Source organism: Neopelma chrysocephalum, unplaced genomic scaffold, assembly GCF_003984885.1.
Source record: "Neopelma chrysocephalum unplaced genomic scaffold, ASM398488v2 Primary Assembly neopelma1_25, whole genome shotgun sequence".
Taxonomy (NCBI): Eukaryota; Metazoa; Chordata; class Aves; order Passeriformes; family Pipridae; genus Neopelma; species Neopelma chrysocephalum.
In genome coordinates, this window is record NW_020897694.1 from 36,617,504 (window position 1) to 36,634,854 (window position 17,351).

The window sequence follows — 17,351 nt, forward strand, 5'->3', positions numbered from 1 at the left end:
GTTGTGTTTAGACCTAGACTTGTTCAAGAAAGTTTTGAAAATTACATTTTCCTTCAAAGGTTTTTTTCATTTATGTTTAAAACCAGAACCCTCTTATTCTCCATGTCGAAGGGGAAAAGTAATAAAGAAAAGATGTTGAAACTGTGCTGGAGTTTTTTCAACTTTTAAATTCCATATGCTTTGAAATAGGATTTTCAGTACTACAGAAAAATACACTGATTTGCATGGAGTTTTGCTGGCATTTTTTATTTCTTCTGTGAATGTGCTGTTACGATTTCTGCCCGCTTTTTTCATAGTTCTTTTCAGAGGTTTGCTACAATATTCAAGATAAGCATTTTCCCACTAAATGAGACTCCTAAAGACTCTTAATTGAAGACAGATGAGAGTCAGAATTTATTTACCTGATACTTTCAAACAACCACATTTAGTATAATTATGTAGACATTTTAGTGTTCTTGTGTGAAAGTGAGCGTGGGTTAAGATAAGAACAATTTACTGGAGACAACGAGATAAGAAAACAAACAATATCAGCAACAGTATTTATAACAAAAGGTATAAGATTAATAAATGATTTACATATAAAGCCCAAGACAATACCGATTGGCTCTTCCCCACCATGTTTTCTCCCCACTGGAAGGAACAGCCTTCTCCTCAGAAGCCAGAGAGAGTCCCTTTCCCCTGCTCTGGCAATGATGTGAAGTGGTATCCAATAACATTAAGGTCCTGGCCACTTCCCCTCAGCCACGCCCCCTCCCAGCTGTTGCAAAAAATTAACCATGTCCAAAAGCAGCACAGTTGTTTATACTGACAGCAAACACAGTCTGAATGGTATGTGGTGTAAGATACATTGAAAGCATTCTCTGCACAATTTTTTAGTTTTCAACCATAACCACACATTTCTTCTATTGGCTTGCTCCTGTCCAAATTTATTTGGTGCTCCAGGTTGCCCCATCCCTTCCTTACCTTGTGATTAACTTGTCTCAAGTTTTCTAATTCCACTGTATCTTTCCATCCATACTGTGAGAGTAGTGTTTTCTGGGAGACTTTCCCTCCTTTCGTGATTTTCCTCCTGTATCCCACGTTCTTTCCTCTATGGTAACTGGTGCCAAAATATGGCCTGTTTCACTTTCTAATGTACACATCTGTCATGGTTTAACACCAGCCAGCAACCAAGCACCACACAGCCACTTGCTCACTCCCCAACCAGTGGGATTGGAAAGGTAAAAGCTAGAAAACTCATGGGTTGAGATAAAGACAGTTTAATAGGAAAAGCAAAATCAAAGGAAAACAAAGAATTAATTCCCATGGACAGGCAGGTGTTCAGCCATCTTCAGGAAAGCAGGACCGCATCATGCATAATGGTTACTTGGGAGGACAAACACCATCACTCCAAATGTCTCCTGCTTCTTCTTTCTTCCCCCCAGTTTATATACTGAGCATGATGTCATATAGTATGGAATATCACTTTTGTGACTTTGGGTCACCTGTACCTGTTTCTTATGCAACCCCCATCTCCTCACCGAAAAGTAGAATAGCCCTTGGCTCTGTGTAAGCACTGCTCAGCATTAACAAAAACATCTATGTATGATCAATCCTGTATTCAGGTCAAATCCAGAACATAGTCCCACACTAGCCACTGTGAAGAAAAAACAATCCAGCCAAAACCAGCACAACATCTGTGACTGTATTAGTTCATACATAGAGGCTTATGTGATTGGGAGAAACATGCTCTGAGCTCAAACCCAGAATGAGCTCTTAGGACCTGGTAGAGTCAATACAATAACTCAAGACAGGACAGCCCTGCCTGACTTTGGGGTTTTTTTTCCCCTTTTAATTTACATCTGTATTGCATCCTAGAAGGTAGAACGGTACAAAGGCAATTTTATATTTTCCCTTTTTCTTGGTGCCTTGAGCTTCTGCCCAAGGGGGAAGCCCCTTCTGCCTTTTGTTCAGAGGCTATGGTAGCTCAACTAATATACCTCTTTTCATAGCTGCAGTTAACTTTAAGATGAAGCAGGCAGAATATAGTTAATGTTTATTAAATCTGTGCTGAGGAGAGACTCTTTGTCCTAGAAGTACTAAGGAAGTATTACATTGTAGAGCTTAGGAATACACGTACGTAAAATCAGTGGCTAGCAGCTTTACTCTGGGGTACTTCCAAGTCTCTGGTTTATTCAGAGATGCTACAACACATGAACACAGGAGCAACAGGATTTCCTCCTCTCATCCCTACACATTATTCTCAAGAGTAAAGGCAAAGCACACCACTTGATATGTATGCTTATTCTAAGTTAGGATAATATTAACTGGTACGTGATACATTTGAGTTGAGTCAAACTGAACATTAGTCACTAAAAGTGAGCTAGAAAGTAGTGCATACCATTTGTTTCTTTGGTCCACTCTAAGATTGCTTCCCATGTTGAAATCAATTGAAAAAAAGGCGTCTGATGTCTACTGGGCATCAGGGTGCACAGTTAAAAAGTACAGCCTGTGTGACTTCCTCTGACAGAGCACCTAGGTCACTGTGGCATTACAGCTGGAGTTAGAGCTCTGCTTGACCAGGACAGTGTTTATCAGGAGTTGCTATTTCACCATGAAGAAAGGTAGAAAGCTCCTCAAGTCATTAAGGTGAATTTTGTGTTCCAAAAAGGTTGGTTTTGAATTGCTGCTACAGATCAGGTGACTTAGATGTGTAAATTTTTCTGGTTCATTTTTGCAGCCAGCCACCCATGTGATCTTGCCCTATTTTATTTTTTTGTACACAGCAGTGACTGTAATAGGAGGGGCATTTTGAATGCTCTCATTAGTTTTTTTCTTTCTTTTTCATTAAGCAGTTTCCCTGATTGGTTTTATTTCTGTTGGCAATTATTAAAATCCATGTTCTCTCTGTCCCTTATCTCACTTGCTATGTGTATCAGGGGAGTGCTTCCTTTTTCTACATTGTTTAGGGTAACGCACCCCAGTGCTGCCTCATCCCTCCTCTAATCTCTAATGCTGATTTGATTTTTCCCACTTTCCTGCTCAGTTTATCTACTGTCCCCTGAAAGATGTGAAGGGAACAAGTCCTTAAGAAGGTATTTTTTCTCTAATACACGTACTGTTTGTTTGTTTTCTGTTTGTTTGGGTTTTTTCCAAATATGCATAACAATTATTTCTTGTGTGCCATGGAATTAGATGACTTGGACAAGCAGTTGGATTTGGAAAGAAATTCAAGCTATCTACTCTTATCCTACCTCTCACTCCTAGGGAAGTACATTCAGACTGTATCAACTAGGTCTGTATTTTTAGGTAAGGTGTGACACAACTACATCATTTCAAATGGAGCATAGCAGAAATGGCAGGGCAAATGCGTCTTTAGGACCCTGGGATTAGCTCAGCTGGTTAGAGGATGGTCCTAATAAAGTCAAGGTTGCAGGTTCAGTCAAAGTATGGGCCTTTCACTTAAGAGTTGGACTTCATGATCGTTGTGGGTCCCTTCCAACTCAGCATATTTTGTGATTCTGTATAAAAACGTTACTGACATATAAAGGAGTTTATAAATTCACCCACTTCTGAAATGATGGATAAGCAGAGTATTTGAGAGTTACAAAAAAAATAAGATTCATCCGTGCCTTCAAAACAGAAAAAAATGTCTGGCAATTAACTCCCCTACATATTGCAGGAACAAAAAGGGAAAAAGCTAAAGAGGTGTCTGGACAGGGACACTCACAGTGGGAAAGAAATTTTGTGCCATATGTCCCCCTTCCATCTGTGTATGCTCTCTTCTGGGTCATGACATCTGGTTCTGCTTGATATCTGGCTCTGATTCCTGTATTTTTAAAGTAAACAGGACTTGGTTCTCCTCAGAGACTGAAGAAAATAGACCACATGCTGACTTTTAAAAGAAAAGCCAAGTTTTTCACAAAAACGTCTCCTCATCCTAGATCTGAAGGGCTTGGTACACGTATGCATTTAAATGAGCCAAGGATGTGCCAGCACCATCTGCTGTGACTTTTAAAAAAACTGCTAACTTTGGCATGTTTGACATTTTTGGAATGTTGGGCCATAAAGTTATTTGGGTACCTAAATTAGGAGATGAATTGGCTTATTATTAAGGAAAGGATCACATCCAAGAGAGCAGATAACTGAGGATGGGAAAAGATCAGTTGTCCCAGGATAAGGGTTCATGATCTGCCATAGGAAGTGGCTGTGGGTATCCTGAAACCCTGGAGCCATGAACCAGCCACACCAGCCTTGGTCTATGCAATGCCTCCACCTAGTGATGCCTGAGACTGAAGGTTTCCCCTTTTGAAAAACGTCACACTGTTTACATAAGATCATGTGAAGTTCTGCTGCTAATAATAACAAGCCACAACATTTAAAAGAAAAAAAAAGCACACCAAGAGGGAGTCAAAAAAAGAAGATATCTGATGACTGCAGTTCTGAATTATTCTGTAATTATTATTTTTAGTGCTTTTCCCATCCTTTGTAGGAACTAGCAGTGAATTTAGTGGAAAATGAGATTTTTGTCCTTTAAGTCTGTTTATCTGTTAATTCAGTGTCTCAGAGTTAACTGGGAAATTGGGAGAAGTTGTCTTCTGTAGACACAGCATATGTCCTCCAGCATATTTCAATTAGATGTGACTGAGCAACACCTCCCATTGGTTATTCCAGGAAAAAGACCATGAATGGAGACTGCTTCATCTGGGATCTGCATTCCAACAGATCCACTGTGCGTGATGGCTGCAGGATCATTAACAGCCATGTGCTCCCCAGGCAACTGAGAGTCCCATAGCTCACTTGACATGGTAAAATATGGAGAATTTGTGCCACAGCTTTCCTGGGAGCTGGAAGCACTGGCCAGTTCTCCTGGCTCTGACAATTTGGGTGTTCAATTTCACAGGCAGTGTCTCTGCTGTCTGAAATGATCAGTTCCCAATCCCCAGTCATCAATCCTTGCCTTGGGTGGTGTGGTCAGGCTCCAAGGGACCTTGCAAACCACCCTTCTCCATGGTATGTAGTGCGCTTTTTTCCCCCCTTTTTTTCAGTTAATCTGCAGCCATATGGTTTGTCAGTTGAAGAGAATTTGCAAAATGAAAGTGATTAGGAGGTTTTAAAGTCTATCTAGAACCTTTGTCAAAATCTCTGGGGAGCAAAATTTTGTACTTGGATTAATGCCTATTTGAATATTAATATTATTATTAAAAATAATAACATTATTATTAATGCTAACATTGTTAACATTGGTATTAATAATAAACGCAGCCAAAGCAGAAATCCTGTTATGGTTATGGCTCAGGCAAAGTGATTCTGAGCTCCAGAACTAATGGTGAAGATGAGACTGCAGAAAGTGATTAAAGCAACTAGCACAAGATGGTTGGGACAGAGCAGTTCATAATCAGTAGCTCTCAGTAGCAGTTGATTTTGTAGCGAGTGCTATGATACACTTAAAGTGTTATAGCAGTACATACATGAAAATACATGAAGGTCCTCTGGTGACTGAAGGGTCCCAGAGCAGCCCCAGGCATGCTTCATGTGTAGACCCTCAAATGCACAATGCTGCCAAAGCTGAAATTTTCCGCTCCAGCTGTGGGAGGCAATGAGCAGACAGTGGTATCCTGGGGGAGGCTGGGAGTTATAGAAGAGAAGGGCTTGTGGGTTTGGTGAGGCTTCAGAAATCTGTGAGTCAGGCCATGCAGTTGTTTCTCTTCTTCTTCAGTCTACCTCTCTTCCTTGAAACCCACCAAAAAAGGCTGCCTTTTGCTCACCTCATGCTCACACAGCTGCGTCTCGCAAAAAACAACCTCCTTACTCATATGCTTACACTTCTGAGTTACAACAGGTCCTAGCTGGAATTAATCTAGAACACTTGAGAAGTGAGTCACTACATATATTTCTGTTAAGGATGTGAATAATACAGGGTGGTGGCTATTGCCATTTATGGTGTACATGAATAGTCTGAGATGATCTTTTATAGGAAATAAAATGAGAATTCTTGCTTATATTGTAAAGGGAGTTGAATCAAAGCATGTACTTTGCAAAAGAAAACATGTCATTTTTAAAAGTAACCATATGACTTCTTCTTTGGTAGCTAAATACCATTTCAACTGTGTAAGAGGCTAATTGAAAAAACAATAAAATCCTTGTCATGCTTTAAAAGTGTTTGGCCAATTTGAGCTAGACCTGGCAGCATTATGAAGTCTTTGTGGCCTGGCCTGGCCTGGGGAAGAAAGGGGGAGGTGAGGAGGAATAAAGACAGCAGCACCACACATAATTACTGATTAATATCATGTGAAGTATTTTAAGCTACTTGTGGCACATGTGAAGCAGCAAAGTGCCATTTTATCTTTGTACATATCTCTCTCTAACCACAAATGTGCTTAATATGGACATATTCACTGCTCTTGGCTTTTCTCTTTGCAGATAACTCAAATCAGCTTGATGATCTTTTTTAGATTTCCTGAGCAAGGCCACCTCCTGGATCACCATGTTCCTTTCACAAGCCTCAGTGTTGCGGAAGCTCCCTTGCCTTAGATGTAGAGTGGATTTTTTCTTCCACTAAAAGCTCCTGGTTTGTTGTCAGCAAAGTATTCTCAAGCAGTGAGTACAGAGTCCTTTTGAGGGGAGCTGTGGAGGCAGTTATTTTTTACCTCAACTGAAAAACTGCACCTGTATTTCGTAAAGGAGGGCAGGTTATACCCCCCTGCAAGTGATCATAAATGCCTTGGGGAAGAAAACGAGGCTTTTGATGTGTGATGAAGTATGGTTACTGTGAGGGCCTATGTTTCTTTGGCTAGGGGCTTGTAAGGGCTGGAGGGAGACATGCTGGCTGCAATAGCTCCAGCTGACCAATTCCTTGGGCCAAGAACTGTCTCACAACCAAAGGACCCAGTTTACTTTCAAGGGCTGATGGGAAAAAATAGAGGAACAACAAACACTGTAGAAAAGCATGAGAACTGCTCTGCAGAGTCAGGCCAGCAGTTAACTGAGCCAGGCGTTCTGTCTTCAGCAGTGGTGAAAGGAGTTGCTGAAAATCTGACTGGTATTGCGACAGCTGCTCCAAGCTCTGGGCTGGCTCTCCAATTGCAGAGGCAACCAGATTGGTTGCTGCTACCTTCTCATCTCTGCACTGCCCAGATTCAGTGCACTTCAGCTTCTGGCAGGATGCTCTGTTGTTGCTGGAAAAGGGTGACATTTCTGAGTGCTGAAGTGGGCATTGAAAGTGAAGCATTCCTTGCTCTGGTGCTGCACCTGCATGGACAGCCTCCCAGGAGTGCCGGCTCCAGCTGCACCTCTCATAGCTGTCAGCTCAAGCCAGCTTGGCTCCCATGCCATAGTCACTTCTGTGCTTTGACCATCCTGTAGGCTGCTGATGCAGTGTTTGAGGTCTGATTCTGGATCTGTCATCCTTAGAGCTTCCTCACGCACTCCCTCAAGACAAAGGAGTGGAACCAACAGTAGGCAGGCCCTAAAAGGAGCCCAGCCTGTAGACTAGACATGCTCCCACATGAAACCTCTCTCCTGTTGCTTGATCCAGCCTTATCAAGCTCTGTCTTTGATTGTAGAGGCACCTTGTGCTGGCAGGTTAATGGATTTAGTCCTCGCTGTTAGCTAAGACTACCTGGGGTGTTTTAGTGTCACAAATTCCAGAATGCAGTGGTGGTTGAACAAAAGTGAGTGACATTGTCATATAAACACTCCTGAAGATCTTGGGATGCTCTGAGCTAATGGTGTGTTTTGGTCTCCCTTCTGCCTATTTGCCTGCATACACCATCAGGAGCTGTGCACCTTTGCTGCTGCTGGGCCATGGCTAATTCAGACTACATGGATTTTATCTCCAGCACTCAAGATGTGAAATCTGAGCTCCACTGAAACCCTGGGATCAGGGTAGCATTCTGGTGTCTTAACCCTGAAGTTTCTCTAGTATTTTGTTTCCTTTTCCTCTGTAGCAGCAAACAAATCCTGAAGTGAAAGCTGTTAGGATTTGTGTAGCTTGTTTGGCCTGTGTTGTTCCAGTATTTCATGGCCTTTTGCCACTGCCGGTAGCAATAGTGTCCAACAAAGTTGTGTATTTACAGTGAGATGCTTTTATCATGCTAAGTCAGCAAATATTTAGACTTGGGTGTGCTGTTGACTTCCTCTCTTGAGAGTGAAAAAGAAGTTTTTGTGCTTTCTGCAAAGTCCGTTGCTATTGGTGGGGAAGAAAGCCGCTTGGGTGAAGTATCAGAACCCAAACCCTGTTCTGTAATCCTTGAAAACCACAAAGAATAGTGTCTATTTCCATTAAGATATAACAATAATAAATTGGTCTATTTTTATTGCATAATACAATTAAACACATCCCCACTAGAGCTGTCTTTCCTTATTAAGGTGACTTGGAACCCTGGGAGTTGTTAAAACAATCAACCTTCTCTTGAAGAAAACATCACTATTCATTGGTTCTTGGTTAACAAACACTCAACAGGAAGTTATCAGACAAATGTCGTCAGGCATCCTGCTGGTGCAGCCATCCAATGCCGCTGGATATCAGGAGACTTGTGACACTTTTTTTGATATTCTTCTGTCATGGTCTGACAGGTGCCTAATCACTGTCCTCACTAGTTTGGACAGTCCTGCTCCTTCTGTCTGTTCACACCCACTCAAGTCTGTCCTTTCTGTTGTGCCAGCACAGCTGCCTGTCCAAGAAACCGGCCCAAGAACTAAAATAGCTGAAAAAGAACTGCTTTTGTTGTTCTTCTCGTCTAGTTAGTTCTTAGGTAGGTCTGTTTCCTGAACTCTCTGCCATCTAGGAAAACGAAATAATTCTTTTCTGGCACAGGGGAGTCAGGGAAGGAGAGAGTGGATGTTTAAAGTGGTGTTGGATGCACTGCTCCTAAAGCACAGACTTGGCAGGGCTAAGCAGTTGATGATCTGTATTCTTGTGGCTACACCATTTCCAACACTCAAGTATGGCCCTTTGGAGCTCCCTCTGTAGATTGCAGTACCATGTCAGGAATACACTGAGATAATGTTTCTCTTCTCTTGCCACCTGTTTGGGTTTAAGGATTCTTATCTACGCATTGCATCTGATGGACTTTCAGTTGCCCTGGTCAAGGGGTTGAGCAAAAAAAGTCATATCCCACACTAAGCAGCATAGTCTCACACACCAGCTTCAGATGGGGGGTATTTTCTTCAATCAACACAACTTTTCTCATGTTTTTTACCCGTTCCTTTCTCTTGCTTCAGCACAATCTCAGTTCTGGCCATTCCAGATGTTAGAGAGAAAAATATGATGGATCTTCAGGAAAGAGGCAGCAGCCCTGTGTAACTCCTTCACAGAGGACATTGCACAAGGAGGAAGTCCACATGGGTTCCTGCAGAGACCAACCCTGGAATAAACAGACAAAACATAACAACCTCAGGACATTCTTGGTGCTGAGAGCAATTGAAGGTTAGGATAGTATTGAGGTGGAGTTATGGTGTATGTTGGATACGATCTTACTCTTTGTTTTTCTTATTAGTCCTTACTACAGAAGAAGTACTGAGTTGGATGGTCTGAACCAGCGCAGCTATTGTCAGATTTCTATGACTTGAACCATAACAGAAATACAAGAATGGAGCTAATCTATCAAAGTTTGCTGCTGCTGCTGTTGGCAAGCATTCTTTCACACCTTTTTTTATGTCATTTATCGATAATTTAATTTAATAAATGGCAATTATTGGAAGGAATCATCTTGTTTGAATTGTAGACTAGTCAAAATTCAGCATTGTCTACTTTTGTCTATCACTACATGTTCCTTTGTATCAACAACATTTGTTGTCAGTGTCCATTTTGTTGCCTCAAAAAACTCCCCAGTTGCTTTTTAGCCTTCTGAAAATTTGACATTTTGCCATGATTTCAGTTATCCCAACTATATGTTTCTTGTTTCAAGATCTGGTATTTTTATTGTTTATCACAATAAACATTATTTATTTGTCTTTTCAAGCTTTAATGTACCATCTAAAAAGAAACTCGGTGAAAATCTCCTTGAAACATTTTGCTATAACAGGTTCTACTTTTATCATCACTATTTTATTGTCTCAGTCTTTGGAACATAAATATTTATTTTGTCTTGATGCAGATGATACTTTTACTGCTTCCCATTGGACATTTTGACTTAAACTTCTGTGTGCTTCTTCCTTCTCATTATTTTACCCAAAATTTAATTCATTAAAAGTTAGCTCCTTTTTTCCATATATTGTTTGACTCAAATGACCAAACCAGAAGAAATAGCAAGAATAGAATATTTCTAGTAAGAATAATGACTGAATGATTTTAGTATCTCCCAGCTATTTTTTCAAGATTATATAATGTAGCAATTGCTTTACAGATGTTTCCTTCATTGGCTTATCAGCCACAGGGTTGCTGTTCTACTTATGAGAACCTTTAAATTTTGTCTTTCCACCCTTTAGCATATGAATTCATAGAAAAAGAGCACTTTTGCTAGTAATTTAGAGAGAGATTAAATCTATTTTCTGGTTTTATTTTTTATGATATACTGCAATTTCTGCTGAGCTCTTAAAATTCAAACTTTGCAGCTATCCAAAGGTCAGATCTGACACCTGAGGTTTTGCTGGGGCAGGGAACCAGCTTGACAGAAACTTTGTGCTGATTAACAGTATTGATAAACTTTGTGATAGCATCAGGAAGAAAGTCTGTGGAAAGAACTCTCCACACAAGCACTCTCATTCAGAACCCTTCTGGATGTCTGAAAAAATTAGTATAAAGTAATTTTCATGATCATAGTACTGCTTCTGTGATATTCTGCAGAGCTGGAGAAGTCAGTACTTATGGACAAGAACTTAGACACACACAGCCCCCAAAGGGAAAGGGATGGTCCAGTCTGGTTAGTGGCAGAAGGCAAGGACCTCTAAGACATTCAGAGAGAGTTCTGCTTTCTAAATTGGCTACTCTTGATTGATCCTTACTGTTGAATTTAGAGAGAACTAATGGAAAATGCTTACTTCTACCCCCAGTCATGATGTAAGCTGGCCATCTGTCTTCTGAGAATAGATGTTAACAGAGGGAAAACAGCTCCGATGATACACTTTTTCATTTCCTCTATTTTCCTATTAATGTAAGAAAATAAGAACTATCATACCAGCTTGCACAACATCCCCCACCCCACAAGCAATTGTCTTAATCCCATTGCTAACCAAAAGCACAAGCCATTAATAATGGGCAAAGGAGAGTATAATAAACCCTGCCAGTGTCAATCATGTGGCATGGACATCCTCAGTTAAAACAGTTTTTTTAACAGCATCTTCAATGATGATCAAAGTAACTCTCATTCTTAAATTCGAGTCTTGCCTTTTGAAACCAACTGCACATCTACTTTACTAATAACTTCACATGCAATTAGGTTTGAGTTTTATTTATGTGAAAGAGTACTCTTTTCTGCTTTAACCATATGCCTGATCATTTCCCTATTTCTTTTCTCATGAGAGGTACTGAAAAATTGTTTCCTGTTTAATTTTTCCTAATGCTGAAAGTCCTCTCCTTTCTCAACTGCAGAGTGACAGACAGTTTGGTTTATTCTTGAAGCAAAAGCCCTCTTTACCTCTGATATCCTTACTGCTCATTTTAGTTACTTTTTTTCATGCTACTATTTCCTTTCTGTCACTGGATACCAGAATTACACCCAGTTCAAGATAAGGATGTGTTGTGTCATTCTAATAACATTTCCTGTTTTGTCCTCTGTTCTTTTGCTAATAGCTCTTCACAATCTGTTGGGCCTCTTGGCAGCTGCTGAACATCAGGTTGTTTTCAGAGAAAATCCAAAATGACCCTGAGATGTTCCTTCCATGTAGTGAAAGATGATCACTTTATATGTGTTGGTAGGGTTATTTCTCTAAAAATAGGGCTTTGTGTAGCTCAATGGCTAAAATAAACAAATAAAGCTAGAGGACATCTGATCTCATGGCATTTCCCATGAAAATTTATCCACTGTCCAAAAACAATCATTCTGCTACAGAACTAAATGACAGGGTGGTCTTTGCATTTCAATTGATTTCACAGGATCTAGGAAACTTCCAACATTTGCGCCTTGTCCTAGAGCCTCATTCCTGGACCTGTGGGTCTGGGAAACACAGAGGCTGTTGGGCTCTGGTGTATAGGCTGTGATGTGGTGAGAGGAGGACAGAGAGACACACCTGCTCATGTCATACAGTACAGAGCGTAGTCTTCACTGCTCATGCAGGAGGTCTCAGACAAGCTTGTTTCTGTAGGATATTGGCTGCAGAGGATAAGTCTAGGAACAGTTTGGCCTGTGGTCATGGACTCTGAGAGCAATATCAGACAGGAGTGCTTGAAACCTGCAGCTCTTTAAAAAATGTTTGCCTAATGTTAAGTAACTCCATCATACATTTCCTATGTAACTGTGGATTGCCGGTATTATACTGCCTGCATCCTATGGGGAAAGCAGATGGGGTAGAGTGTCTCCTGTGTCTTTCCAGCAACTGCTGCTTCTTATCAGCACCTTGCAGGCTTGTATACAAAGACTCATAGATCTGCGAAGTAGCCCTGGTGAACTGTGCCTGGGTTTGCAACAGGCCATAGTTACATGCAAGCTCTTTTTCATGTAGAATCCTGCAGAAATTAGGAGTTTGACCCGGGTGACAATGGAAAAGTGAGCAATTGATACACCAAGACTGTGTTATGCAGTGGGAGTAGGTATGGTGACCATCAATAAGAATAAATAACTCATTTTATATTGATGGGAAAAGAAGATTGGGTCCTGGAACAGCTCATCTCCCAAGATGACTTGCAGGAAATCATGTGGAAAGCTGCAAGAAGGCTTTTGATAAACAGAGGATTCCTAGTTAGTGAGGGAAGGCAAAATAGAGTGTGTTGAGTTTCTGTTTTCATGGTGGAAGAAACAAGCCTGATATCTGAGGTAATCAGTGCTAAAAGGCACTCTGCATACCATTTGGTATCTCTAAAGAGATAGGCAACTGTCTATATTCTCAAAATTTCTTGCAGCTGGCCAAACTGGGAACATACAGCACAATAAACACCCTGTTTCCTGACATACTCTATCCTAATTTCCATGTAACTAGCTGATGAGAGTCAGGCCCAGAGAAGGTTTTCATGCTGATAGTCCTCCCTGTTTTGACAGGTGCTCTAAGGTCTAAGGATTAGGTGTTCTAAGGTTTTCTGAACTCCAGCAGGGGAATCCTTAGGGTTTGGACACCTGACTGCTTCAAGTATAGAAAAACTAAAAAAAAGGTTGAATTTTTTTATTCTAGAAAAAGTAACTTGGGTGAAATTTCGTTTTTATGAAAAGCCTTCTTTTTTTTCCCGAATATTTTAAACTTTTAGGGAATGCAAACTTCAAGATGCAGACAGATCTGATAGTAAATACAATTAGATTATAAAGGAAAAAAAGTTCTTCTAAAAATCCAGTCCATAACCCAGAGAAAAAAGATAAGACATTTTCCCAAATAGTGGTATCATCAAAAACATAAAAATTTTTATAACAAAAACTCTGCCTCTGCATGCTTTCAGTATGTCATGACCCTCTTTTGTCAGTAAGACATTAACTTCCAGTAACTTATGTACATTTGGGAACAAACAAAATATTTAGTAAGAAGTCATTATAAATGATATAATTTGTCAACAGATTATCTTCAATGACTTTCCAGAGAGTCCCCAATCAGTTGTGTAAATTAATAAGAATTGTGTCTTATGCATCTGAGTTATGATTTCCAGAATGCCATGTATTTGTAGACATTTCTTCCTAAGAAATTGTGTAGAAAAAACCTCTTTATTCTCAAGATAGAGGTCAGATAAGAGCAACAGTGATGTGCTGAAGAATTGTTTCCACAGTGATGAAACACAGAGTGGGCACTGCATGGGAGGAAATTAGCTTCCCGTGCACTCCGAGGGGAAGATTGGCTATAAGGACCTGAGACTTCTGGAATTAATCTACGCTACTACATCAAGCAATGTCTTCCTGTGCATCTCATGGCCTTTAACTTAAAATTTGGAAGATTTCACTTACATACATCTTGTCTGTGCTGTGAAGTTATTTGGGCACAGGAGGGCTGGTTTGTTTGGTGTTTCTTTTGTGGAAAAACTTTGGACAGGTTTCTTGCCAAAGATAATTGCCTGCTCAGACTCACTCTCACCTCTGTATTTTAAAGTATTCTGGCATCCAAGGACAGGACCATCTGTGGGAATGGAAGATCCTGAAGACTCAGTGAAGTATTTTAATTTCCATAAGAGCAACAGATGTACTGCACTGATTCTCTCCCTGGTGGGCTTTGTGGTCTTCCCCTCGGGGATCCTGCTGGTGGCCTGGTGACATTCAGACATTCAGAACAGCTGCTATTATTTTCATTCTGGCTGGCTGTATCTGACTCTGTGGGATGGTGATGCAGCTACTTTCCTTTTGGGGCAAGGCATGGAGCAGAGAAATTGAAAACTTCTTTATCAAGGGAAATTGGTTTTAAGACACATGGGCTTTGTTAACGATGTTATGTTTTTCGTTTTAATATTGTCCTTGGCCTGACAAGCATAATTATCACTGTTAAGATCTTTTCTAAACTGCTAGTGATCAAATAACATACCAAGTAATGTATGAATGTGCAACCCAAAGGAAATACATGCCATCTACATAAAAAAGGACAGATATAATTCTTGTTATTTTAGCCAATTGCTTCCTTCAAGATGGTGTCACCTCCATTTTGCATCCTCTGAACTTTAATACACTATCTGGCAACTACAGTGGATTTGAAAACCTTATAAGAGATTTGATATCTCTGGTTTGGTGGAATGAAGGAGAGTGATGAGTATGGTAAAAATACTGATGGTTTTCTAATACTTTAAAATTTATTAATCCTTTCCCATCCACATGCATGTCCTCACTGTTGTGTGAGAGCTTGCCACGCCAGTTGACCTTGACTGGCTACCAAGGCCCCACCAAGCTGCTCTATTAACCCTCTCCCTCAACAGGACAGGAGGAGGAAATACTATTAAAGTCCATGGGTTGAGATAAGGACAGAGAGATCACTTACTAATTAGTGTCAAGAGCAAAGCAGACTCAACTTGGGGAAATTAATTTATTGCCAGTTAATAACAGAGTAGGATAATAAGAAATAAAGCAAAACTAATCCCACCTTCTCCCTACCCCTCCCTTCTTCCCAGGCTCATTGCCAACTCTTCTACCTCCTTCTCCCAAGTGGCACAGGGAGATGGGGAACGGAGGTTTCAGTCAGTTCATAACATTTTGTTTCTGTTGCTTCTTCTTCCTCATACTCTTCACCTGCTGCAATGGGGGGTCCCTCTCTCAGGAGACAGTTCTTCACAAACTTCTCCAATATGGGCTCTTCCCATGGGCTACAGTTCTACACAAACAGCTCCAGTGTGGGTACTTTCATGGGCTGCAGCCTTCAGGAACACACTGATCCAGTGTGGGTCCACCATGGGCCACAGGACCTTCCAGAACACCTGCTCCTGCATGGGCTCCTTTCAGTGGCCTCAGTTCCAGCCAGGAGCCTGCTCCAGCATGAACTCTCCATAGACTACAGCTTCCTTCAGAGCACATCCACCTGCTCCAGTGTGGCATCCTCCATGGATGTGGATTTCTGCTCCACTGTTGTCCTCCATGGGCTGCAGGAGGGCAAACTGTGTCATCACGATTTTCTTCATGGTCTGCAGGGGGATCTCTGCTCCAGTGCCTGAAGCACCTTCTCCTGCTTCTTCACTGACCTTGGTCTCTGCAGGGTCATCTCAGTCTTCTCTCACAGTTGCTGTGCAGCACTTTTTACCCTTTCTTAAATATGTTACCACAGAGGTGCTACCAGTGTTGTTGATGGGCTCAGCTTTGGCCAGCCGTGAGTCTGTTTTGGAACTGGCTGGGACTGGCTCTATTCAACATGGGAGCAGCTCCTGGTGTCTTCTCACAGAAGTCACCTCTGTACCCTCCCAAGTTTTGCCACATAAACCCAATACACTCTGGTTAGGCATGTATCCCTCCAACAGTGTCTTCTTGGGATAACTGTCTCAAACTTCTCAACGAAAGGAACCAGCAGAGCTATTTGGGGACCAGCCCATTCTTCTTATCACAATATGAGTGGTAATAGGACTGCATGATCAACAATAAAGACCAGGGGCAACTCTTACCTTGGGAGAAGTCCATCCCCATTACAATATTATAAACCTTGAAAAATCTTTCTGATTTCTCTTTTACACAAAACACAAGATGCCTTTGTTTAGCCTCGAGAAAGGCACCATGACACAGAGGAACAGGAAGGACAATGCAACCTCATTAGGGTGGATCCCCATCAGCTAAAAAAACATTAGATGTAACACAGGTGGGGACACACCCAACATCCAACACCCCTGCTGTCCCACCATTTGCTGCCAATGTTCCCTGGGTTGGCCTCAATAAAAGTAGAGAGCAAAACCTTTCCTGACAGGGCCAACTGTATCCAGATGTTCCCTACTGTGTGTACTGACGGTCTGCAAGCAGGGAGCAAAAATTTTACACAGCAAGTATTTCCTGCCTAGTAGAGTTAAGTATTAGACAAGTAGGACTACCGTGCTGTTAGACAAAACACTACATCTAGAGGCAGAGTGAACCCTGAAGTTGCTGAATTGCTGTTTCACTATCTCTGCTTTTTATCTGAGGACTTTATCTTTTTCTATGTTACTATTTTTCCTATGTCATGCTTGAATGCCTAAGTATTAAGATGTCAGTAACTTCTTTTGATTTGAATTTTCAATTTTGGTATCTTGCATGCTTTAGTGTGCATGCTTTTCACAGCCTAGAAGTAATTTTGCCAACACAATTGAGTTAAATTCATATAGTCATGCTGCACCAAAACCAGTCATTGAATCATGGACAGTTGAATCTCTGGGCCATTGACTCCTAGTGCTGGTAAGGACTTGAGGGGTCAGCTACAGCATCGTGATACCAATACTAAATTTTTCTCTAATACCAAGTGGCAGCTCCACTAGGTTCCCAGGAAACTCTTCCAGTGCTTCACTACCTTTCCTGTCAAAAGACTTTTCCTGCTGTCTTGCCTAACTATTCCCCGCTTCAGTTTAAACCCATTACTTCTTTACCTCTTTGCTTTGAGAACAGATGATTCCCTTGCTTGCTGAAGTGCTACACATACTGGCTGCCAATGGAGCATGATGCATCTCACTCGTCAAAGAAATCACTTGAGGTATTTCTGTAAGCACACTTTTCCATATACTTATCAGTAGAATTTTTTTTAAAGATGGGCCAAAAGTCACAAAGCATTCAACACTGATTGTAGTTTCTTATGAAAGCTACAGAATGGCTTTTGCTCATCTGGCAACTATCCTCTCTAGCCAGGAGCTAGATTCCCTCCTGCACCATGAT